The 9,577-nt window shown below is 40.7% G+C and overlaps 1 long non-coding RNA gene across 1 annotated transcript; it reads right to left on the bottom strand.

Annotated features, from left to right (window-relative positions):
• Positions 1–318: 318 nt before the first annotated feature.
• LOC144685301 (uncharacterized) lies at positions 319–5,140 on the bottom strand. Its single transcript, XR_013577702.1, has 3 exons — positions 4,955–5,140; positions 2,836–3,016; positions 319–1,431 (listed from the first exon to the last, which is right to left on the bottom strand). It is a non-coding gene; the product is annotated as an uncharacterized LOC144685301 (long non-coding RNA).
• Positions 5,141–9,577: the final 4,437 nt, after the last annotated feature.

A 9,577-nucleotide genomic window follows, 5' to 3' on the forward strand; every position in this document is an offset into this window, starting at 1 on the left:
CGTATTGCTGCATGCGTAAGAGATAAACATCAACACAGACTGCTCATTTGAATGACCTGTCACTGTGTTGGAATTCTTTCAGTTTCATTTTCAATTCTTTCCTCTCTTCCCATTTATACCCTCTTGGAGTAAGGAATTCAGCACTTTGGTATGTTCTCTGCAGTAAAGACTCTATATGAATGCAAGCTGTTGCTGAGCGATGAATGCTGGAAGATACTGAACTCCGGTCTGACTAGGAAGAGCCCTGCTTTCTGTTTTTTTTAAAATATAATTTAACCAATTTAATGGCATGTTCCCCTGTTCCTTCTTTATTGAAATATTTCTGAATGACACACAGGAAATGAACATCAATACATTTACCAGGGATATTTGTGTTATAATGCCTTTTCAGCCTTTGTCTATTCAGTTTAAAGGAAAATAGAATTCTTCCGCTATACATTCAACTAATTAACAATTGAAGTGTTCCTGAACCATTGAAAATTATTAATGGAGTAATTGGTGGCAAAATTCTATTTCACTTCAAGTCCAAATAAATAACTCTGAAAGGTTATTATTAACAACTTCGCTTATTACACTGAACTGTGGTTGATATACATGAAACCATAGCAACAATCGCATCTGTCTTTGATGCTGACTGTTGATCAGTGAAATCCTTTCAATTTTCATTATTTCCTGGAATACAAAGTGAATTCAATTAACTCTGTTTGTGTAAATTTCATGTGGTTCTGTGTTTGGGAGCACTTTCATTATTTATGTACCATGTAATGCCACATGCTGAGATACAGCAAGAAAGTGCTCTTAATGTAGGCATTAGCGGCAGTATGCCTTCATAGCAGCAAGAAAGGAATGGCTATTATACTGTCTTGATGTTGATATATCCTTTTGGAGTAGAATGAGCCACAGAGTTGACTGATATAGTTAACTCCAAATCAATCCCTGGTCAGGAAATTTCACTCAGCAGGTATTCAAATGCCAGTTACATTTTCAAGAGCTGAAAAGACAGTCAGCTATTTACTTAATGTTACGGACAGGAGAGAGGCAAAGTGAACTCTTTGATCCTCTCACTGTATGTCCATAAGCAGAGGTGGTTTGAATTATTTTTAACATAGGCTGTGGCTTGTTTGCCAAACCCTCAATTTGTGAGGTCCAATTTTAGAAGCAACGTGCAGTGAACTCTCTTAATGATTAACTCAGAAAGTTAGTTTATTTCACATTCAAATCTGTGGGGTGGGGCTTGTGGAGTGGGGATGTTCACAACCTCACACACACACACATATACAGTAAGGAGGATAGAATGGAGCTTTTACAACTATAGATAACAACAATATAAGAACCACAGAAATGAATATCAGTTCAAGTGAATCCCAGAGTCCAGAAAGTCAAAGTCCAGAGGGTATTTCCTTCATGGCAGACTTCAGTTCAGATGAGTTCCTGGTGAGAGACAGCAGCACAAAAATCATTGAAACAAATAATGATGCAACACGATGGGCTTACTGCGCTTAGAACACTTGGTAGGCGATAATCAGAGACCTTTAAAATCAAACAGGCTTTGAGGATTTGAGACACAGCGACCAGCTGCTTGGTCAGCTGGGAATCCTGCTGGAGATCTTTTTGGTTGGTATTAATTCAGCAGACCGATCTATAAGGCTAGTAATGTGTAAAACTGCCCATGAGGCTAGAAGCATGGGGTCATGTGATGTGGCCCATTAATGAGTTAAATGCAGTGTCACAAGCAGTTTCTGTGCTTCTGGCCAAAATCCATTGTTTCCCTTAGGAGTAAAATAGTAGCTGTTAACAGCTCTTCAGGTATAATGAGTTTCAATGGGCAGAATTTTGCTGTTGGCGAGCAGAGGTTGCGGCCCGCTTGCCGATGCGTAAAATAATGCAGGATGACATCAGGAGGAACCACCGACGTCATCCCAGTCCATTTAAATTTTCAGGAAGGCGGGCCCGCAGCAAAATCAGCTGCGGACCCGCCGACCTGTCAATGGCCAATTGAGGCCATTGACAGGATCATTAAAACAATTAAAGGACCTGCTCGTCCAACCTTAAGGTTGGTGGGTCGGCCAGGAGCCCCGGCGGCAAATAGAAAAAACATGAAACCTCATCCACCGGCGGGATGAAGTTTCATGTAAGGTTTTAAACATTTTAATAAAGTTATTATGTTAATTATGAACATGTCCCATCTCATGTGACATTGTCACATGAGTGGGACATGTTAGGGAATTTTTTTTTCTATTTTTAATATTCTTATAAGTGTGAGCGATCTCCCTGAGGCAGCACTTAGCCTCAGGGTGATGTACGCTCTTTCCTGCGCTTGCACGAAAGAGCACACTTTTGCTTTTGATGAATCCGCAACCCCCCCGCCCATACAGGAAGCACATAGCGCTTCCCGCTGGACGTCACGCTGGGCGGACCTTAATTGACCCGCCCACGTAAAATGGTGGCGGGGCCCGCTTCTCCGGCAGGGATCTGCTCCCCACCCACTGGACTTTGGGTCAGGCCCGCTGGCCCACCAAGCAGAAAATTCTGACCAATTTCTCTGCCTTTGTTATCACCCCGACTGGGGAGCCAATTTGTGTGTTAGCCTTCTAGTTTTATGATTATAACATGACCTTACTGCAGGGTGTAGGATTCCACAAGAATGAGAATGGAACTCTTTTATTCTTATAATCTCTGTCGGAAGCTTGCAGAACAGAAAGCCAAATGTGTGAGCCATGTGACCTGTAGCAGCTATCTTTTGGTTCAGCAAAAGCCCATTTTAAAATAGCAAAAAAAATGATTTAATATACACAGTTTTGATTTCTTTCCATTTCTTATTAACATGACACTTACCATAAAAAAGCTTAAAAATAACTTTAAAACTTTGAACATGTTGTCTCTCTTCTTTCCTTCTCCCTTTGTTTTTTATGAATTGTTTGCTCCCCATTCAAGGTGTTCTTAACCAGAAATGCTCTCCAACGATATCGTACAATCATGTCCATCTTGGCAAGTTGTATAAGTGAACTCAACAAATCTAATGAGTTGTGAAGAAAAGGAAAAAGAATTAGAACGTCATGATATACCTTCTACAGGCATATGCTTTCCTTCTTCCTAATCTACAACCCCCCCCTCCCCCCCTCCAATGTTTGCCCTCTCCAGGATCCATTTAGATCCTCACTTTGATGAGGTGTCAGATTTGGCAGTCTGCATTTGATGTCAATCTCTCCTCATAGCTATGGGTTACCTTGTCCCAAGGAAGAGAAGGTGAATATACAAGTGAACTTCAGTACCTATGAGGTACAGTAAAAAATCAAGCACCTGCATGGAGTCCATAATAGGTACACTAAAATACAGTGATGAGGTATAATAATTTTCATAAGAGTTTTCTGATTTAGTGTAAAGTAGATTTATGTCTAAAGTTGTGTTGTCTGTCTGGGTGCGTGATTTAATTACATCTTGTAGCCAAGCTGACTGCAGGTTGAAGTTATCAAAACAAGGAAGGTGTAGAAGTGTCTTTAATATGTTAATGAGTAAACGTGGTGGGGTCTTAGCATGTATGGTCTAAAGGGAATTTGCATTTGTAGATAGATGAAGGAGGATTTGATTTTCAAATGGATCTCAGTCAGTTTACAAACAGCCAAACAAGCAAGCTGAGGAATGTGTTTATTTTTCGTAAGGGTTACTGACAATGTAGTGGTAACATGAAAAGATTTATATTATGGGAAAAGTAAAGTTCCAAAGACATATGCACAATGGAATTTACACATTAAAAGGGAGAAATGTGTATAAAGCAGCATGAGGCTATGTGTCAAGGAATACATTATAAGATATAACGGAAATGTGAGAAGTCTCCAGTGTATGTGCATTAAAGCTGCTGTCTACAGAAACCGAAGCTGGGAAAAGCCACTTTGAATTTCACTGTCCAGGGTGTTATGTTTAACCTGCTGGATCTGTTTAATTTGTTTTTTTTACTGTTGCCTTAACAGTAAAGCCGGATTAATTAGGGGTTTGGGGAGTTTATATAGTAGTAATTTGTAGACCTATGTATATGCTTTGAAATATTTTCTTTTGTTTATAAATGTTTCTTGAAATAAATATCGGTTGCAAAACCGTTGAGATAGCATGATCAAGTTTCCCTTGTGGATTTGATCCACCTGGCACAGATCATCTGCCACGTCATAATAAATACATGTTCAAATGCAAATTCATGTGAGGCTTTTAGCATCATAATTATATGTAACAAATCAGCGAAGAGACACTTCATGACAGGCTGGGGGTATAGAGGGCAAAGCATTACCTCCTGGGCATGGGTGGTAAGCCACTAAAAAACTCCAACATGGTGCGAAAACGATGATAAATGGCAAATCTGCTTATTATAGTGCATTCTTACACATGGCACTGACTCCTATCCACAAAGCAAACCTGAAGGTCTTTAAATTAATTCCTGATTTTCAGAAATGTGTGGGGTCATTGAGCTGGTTGTGACTGACCCTCAACTAAAAGGAAAAACCAGTAAAACTTGGAAATGAAGGGTACCAGTTAAACTTGCCTGAACTGATCTTGTATACCTCAAAATAGAACTCCAGTATTACTGGTGCCAGTACTACTGATTTTTACTGATAATTTTGCTCTGATTTTTGGGCCTGTCTGCCTGTCTATCCTAAACAGTGCTGCCCTTCTATTCTAAGCACCAGCAGGAACTTTTCTGTAGTAATTTATTGTTTTATTTAGTATGTAATGTACCTTTAAGAGTAATAGTTTAGGAGCGATCACATGATCTGTAGTAACCAATAGGAGAGTAGCACGGGCTACCTCAGTGTAGGGATAGATTTGGAGTTGAAAGCACACATGTAGTTGCTGCTGAGTATTTTGTAAATAAACTTAAAGTTTCCACCCAGGAAGTGTCTGCAGATCAACTCTATCGTTAATAGTACAATTCGGCCACCTTACAACAATTTCCATATCTACAGACCTTGGGACTTGTCCTGTGACAAACTCTCCAGCATCTTCAGTTGCAGAAATTCCTGCCCTGCCTCCAAAATGACCTTTTGTGCCACGGAACTTTTAAGCCACTTATAGGTCTTTAAAACATGAAGCAATGGGCTATTCCCCACAAAAAAACAACTGAGCTGTCAATGAGAGGCACAGAGCTCTTCTAAGTTGTGTGAATGCTGACAACTCTGATATGACGCAGACAGTATGAGTAACATTTGGCAGGTAGAAGTCCTGGCTTGCTCTGCTACTGTACCAGGAAGTAAGCTGCAGAAAATTCAGCCTCCAAACTAGCTCCAAATTCTGTCAAAACCTGGCTAGCGCTCCACCAAGTGGGTCAGCCAAGGATACAGAAATTTCATTAAACTGACATACATTAATTAAAGGAATGGACTTTAAGGATAAAAAAGTATTTTCCATGACCCTAGACTCCAACACAGCACTCTACTGTTTTTGAAGTGTAGTCACTTTTGTAATACAGGGAAATGGAGCAGCCAATTTGTACATAGCATGGTCCCACAAGCAATAATGAAATAAGTACTAGACTTTAGTGATGTTGGATAGGGAATAAACATCGGCCAGGATCTTTTATGTTTATTTCAGAGTGCAAATGGGCCTCAGCTTTATTGCTCATCCTGAGGTGTCAGCCTAGGTTATGTGTTGAAGTATATGTGTTGAAGTATATGGAGTAGGACTAAACCAACAGCTTTCTAACCCAAGAAGTGTGAATGCTAATACGCAGATAAGGCTAACTCTCAATTTTGTTTTGTTTTGGTACACACACTCGTACTTTCCAAAGGAACATGACTGCCAAATCACTGATTAACTTATTGCTATACAGCAAGCCAACAGAATTCACACATATTCTGAAATTCAGTAGGACTTTGCTCAATTACATAATTATTAAAAGTAAGTTAGTTAAATCAGTCAGCAAGAGAACACTGCAAATACCAAGTAGTCATGGGTGATGGAGGTGAGGATAAGCCAAATTCTCAGAAGGAAAGTAAGATTAAATACTAAAAATATTACAGCAAAGATCTATTTAAGTGGAGGAATAAATTTTGTCAAATGAGCATAGCATTCTTAACATTTGTGGCATGAAGGAAGGAGTTATATTTAATATGCACTGACAATGAACTGCTGCAAATGAAGACTCTCTGAATGTCACCTAGATCATTTTAAAGACTTTAAGCGCTCCAGTCCAGAGTAATGATAGCACTTTGAATTTGGTTGTGCACATTCTCACTAATTTCCAGAGACCAGTAAAATCAATTTTTACACTGATTCCCACCCATAGATTGCCAGATTTCGCCAGTGAAACTGATTCTGGACTGTAATAGAGCAGGATTTTCCTGGCAAAGATGGATCCTGAGATGCACCCATGTCAAATTAATGATGACATCATGAATTTTGCCTGATGACGCAAGTGCACAACATGTGCATTTACATCACGAACGTATGGCATGTGTATCAGGGGCCCAGCTTCCAGTACCAAATTCTGGAAGGGGTATGAATGGTAAGTTTCTTTGAGTGCTTCAAAGAGTTTTAGAAAGCGCTTAAAAATTGTTTCGTATCACAGCTAACTTGTGCCAAAACAAAAATGAAGTGATATTTAAAACTTGTTAGACTCATACATATAATAAGGAACCATTCTAATTACCAGCCACTTAATATGCCTTGAGTGCATAATTAAGCAACATCAAAGATTCAGTGAAGCAAAGTAAGAGCAATTATGGTTTCTACTGGGGAAGGAGTAATGAAGGAATGAACATATGTATCAAGGTGTGTGTCCTGCAAGATCTTTTTCACAGTGGAATGATGATAGGCTCTGAAGCAAAACATAAAAAATTAGGTATCCCTGAGGATCCTTGAGAACAGTTACTAGTATGATTTTTTTTTAAAATTATGATCAAATGCCTCACAGTATTCATTCCCTCATTCTTGGTTGATGATTTGAAATTAATTGGAAAAATATTTTTTGCATAAAAATCTAAAAATGTAAATGAAGTCACAATTAACTCCAGCCACTTACTTTAAAGGTCATTATAAAACAGGCCTACTGGCATAAAATAAGAGGTCACATGTAATATTATAATACAAATTACTACAAGAAGTTAGGAGACACATTCAATTAATATGGTCTAACATGTTTAATGCTGTTAGCTATTTTGCTGAGTAATTAGAAAATTGAAGTTTTGCCAAGCAAATTTTTAATTAATGATAAAGTACAAAAATAGGCCTCCCAAGAATCTATAATGTTTAAATGTCATTAAACTTGTTGAGATGGTGTTAGTTGCGGAATGTGTCAGTTATAGAAGCCTTCGTAATCTTCTCTATGTTAACAGCAAGTCTAACTACTTGTAACCATATACAAGTATACAGTAAAGGCATGGAGCTATCTCCATGCTAGGTCTTATCATGTCTCTGGCCAACACCACACTGATCCTAGGTCCAGGTCATGTGCCTTCTTACATCACTGTGTGGGCATGCTGTACTCAGTCACACATTAACCCTGTATGTACCAGGACCTCCTACTAACCTCTATCCTCCCTCCCAACTCCCCCCACCACCACCAAGTCTTTATCCCATAGATATAGAGTTACTTTAGTTTACTTCAAGTCTTACATTGCTACAAGTTTTATTGTTACAACCTTAATGCTATTCCAACATCATTGCTATTACAATTTTAACATTAACAAAATTCACAGTATCCCACCTCCTCCCCTTCAAGTCCTTGAAGTCAGAGGATCAGGTGGTCTGGAGGCTTTATAATCCTTCTACATCTTGTTCGCTATTCTGTCAGGAGAGTAGTAAGTTCTGTTGGTTCTGGTTCTCGTTGTTGGCTAGGGGGTTGGACTGGCATTTGGGTATGTTTCATTCTTTTTTTCTATTGCTTTATGTTGAACCATTGCTGGTCGGTTCGGCTGTTGTGGTGATGCATGGTTGCTGTTACTCCCAGTTGTTTCTTGTGAGGTAGACCAAGATAGTATTTGTCCCTTTGGCACTGCTTTTTCTTCTTCATTTCCTGTGTGGGCCATCTGGAAGTCCTCTGATGCTGAGGAAGAGCGTTCATGTGGCGAGAAGCAGGCTGAGTAGTATGCTTACCTCTGCTTTTTGTTGTTGATGGTGATAGATTGCTACCCTCATTTCATGCTGCATCTTATGTGGTTGTGACATGCTGGCTGGAAGTTGCAGTGTGCGCACAGTGGTTGATGTGTCAACCAACTGTACCATCATCGTATTTGAAGGCAGAGGCTTCCGGACTGCTGATCATTCTCTGGTAGCACTTCCATTGGAGGTGCCATGGTAATCTCGTGGGCAGTAGGTTGGTCTGATCATTAGAGACTTTCTAGGACCTGGAATAATAATGGACAAACCTGCGCAACAAAGGGAGAAGAGAGATTGAAGGTGAAATCTGAGTCTGGATACTCTAGAGTACTCAGGGTCCATCTGTTCTGGCTGGCTAATGACAGTGGTAGTCTTTATATCCTCTGCAGTCTGGAGGAGATCCAGGGTGACGCAGGCATCCCTACTCAGGGGAGAGAAAGCCTGGTTACAGATGACATACATCAGCTCAAAGATCTGTTTGCTGCCGTACCTCAATGGTTCCAGGTTCATGTCGATGACCGGGAATCAGACTCCCCCGCTCCGTAAAGTGGAGCATCTGTTGTTCGAAGCCAGTGGTCTTTGAGCCATGGTTCCTCGTCTGACAGAACTGTCATGCTGGCAACTGAATCTAATTGAAAATTTGTTGGATGACCATTCACCAGGATGTCGGCATTCCAAAATGAAGAACCACAATCTTTTTCCTCCCCCAAGAAGCCTGGCAGTGTGCTTTCTGGCTTTTCGGTCTCAACCCCGTGGATTGCCTTTGGGCTATCTTTACAGTGCTGGGGTTTTGACTTGCACAGTTTACCAAAGTGTCCCGTTCTGTCATAGTGGAAGCATCCGGCTGTACAAGCACATGTTCAGGAGGTATCAGCTGCAGAAACCCTAAGGTGCATCCACGGTGCTGAGGAATACATGGATAGCACTTTTAGGGAGGTGGTCATACCATAGATTAGGAGCATGCAGGCAGAGAGGGAATGGGTGATCACCAGAACGTCTAGGAGAATCAGGTAGGTAGTCTATCTCGCTCACAGATTGATTTTCCATTTTTAACACTGGTGAGGGTGATGATTTCTCAGGGACTGCAACAAAAGCCAATTTTGGGGCACCCCGGGTAGCTCAGCTGCACAGGCAGAAAAGAAGCAGCGTGGAAGAAGAATAGTGGTAGGGGATTCCTTGGTTAGGGGAATAGACAGGCGTTTCTTTGGTCGTAGGTGTGACTCCAGGATGGTGCGTTGCCTCCCTGGTGCCAGGGTCAAGGATATCACAGAGTGGCTGCAGGACATTCTTAAGGGAAAGGGTTCACATTGTTACCAACAACATAGATAGAAAGACTTCAGAGTTAGTAATCTCTGATTACTATCAGTGCCACGCACTAGTGAGCATAGAAATAGGAGGTTAGAGCTGATGAATGGATGGCTGGAGAGATGGTGTAGGAGGGAGGGATTCAGATTCGTGGGGCTTTGGAACCGGCTCTGGGAGAGGTGTGCCGGTT

The sequence above is a fragment of the Cetorhinus maximus genome, chromosome 10 (genome assembly GCF_964194155.1).
Source record: "Cetorhinus maximus chromosome 10, sCetMax3.hap1.1, whole genome shotgun sequence".
Taxonomy (NCBI): domain Eukaryota; kingdom Metazoa; phylum Chordata; class Chondrichthyes; order Lamniformes; family Cetorhinidae; genus Cetorhinus; species Cetorhinus maximus.